Genomic DNA, 1,088 nt, shown 5'->3' with positions numbered 1-1,088 from the left:
ATGAAACCTAGAGTACTTGTAAGTACAGTGCCGTACAAAATTATTGGCTCGGAGGCTCTTTCATCAGATCACAATTTCTAATCAGATCTTCTAGAAAAAAATTGAAAATGTAGCTTTTGAGCCAATTAATAAAGTGCAAGTCTCAAGTTACCAGCAAATTTCGTTGATTTTTTTGCTGACAGTGTTTTCCATATAAAAAGAATTATCGAACATAGTTTGTATGGAAGAAACTCTCAGTAAAAACCATATCGAATATCAAATAAAATGTAAAGGGCTGCAAAACTTCATTTTAAAAATTTTTATAAGAAGTCTGATTATAATGTTGCAAATTTGTATGCAAATTTATTGAATTTTCCCCGAGTTTAGCACCAAGTTTAACAATTTTATTTTTATGTTTTTTCATATATTTAGTGTAAACTGTATTTTTATAAAGAATAAAAAAGGTTCATGTATTGTGAAAAATTCTCTGTGCGTTAGTTGTGATAATTTGTTTTGTTTTGTTGGCGTACGTTGTAATGATCTCATTATCTAATGTTTTTATGTTTTTGTTTTTGTCCGTCAAAATAAAATTTCACTACATCCTTTCGCACGTCGAAATGAAAGAGAAGGGAGCGAGAGGCCCTTCCTAAAGTGTCCCGGTTTGGCAACAGAGATATCTGGCAGCCCTACTTCACATCAGTGATGGTCAAAATTGTATTTACTAAGTATTAAATACTAAATACAAAAGTATTTAGTAAATACAAAAGTATTTAGGTATTTTGTGTTGTTGTAAATACCAAAGTACTTTTTACTTAGGTATTTAGGAGCTGCTAAATACCCAAGTACTATTTACTTAGGTATTTAGGAGCTGCTAAACACCCAAGTAAACAATACTTAGGTATTTAGGTGGTGCTAAATACTCAAGTAAAAAGTGTTTAGGTATTTAGGAGCTATTAGATATTCAAGTAAGAAAATCTTGAGTATTTAGGAGCTGCTAGATACCAAAGTACAAAAGACGAAAGTATTTAGTAGGCGCTAAATACTTTGGTCCAAAGTACTCATGTACCTTGGGGATGCAAAATACTTTCACTAAAGTACCAAGGTATTTA

Source organism: Rhagoletis zephyria, unplaced genomic scaffold (genome assembly GCF_001687245.7).
Source record: "Rhagoletis zephyria isolate East Lansing unplaced genomic scaffold, Rhagoletis_zephyria_1.1 Rzeph_scaffold_01294, whole genome shotgun sequence".
Taxonomy (NCBI): Eukaryota; Metazoa; Arthropoda; class Insecta; order Diptera; family Tephritidae; genus Rhagoletis; species Rhagoletis zephyria.
The sequence above is the reverse complement of the archived record's forward strand: the minus strand, read 5'-3'. Positions refer to the sequence as shown.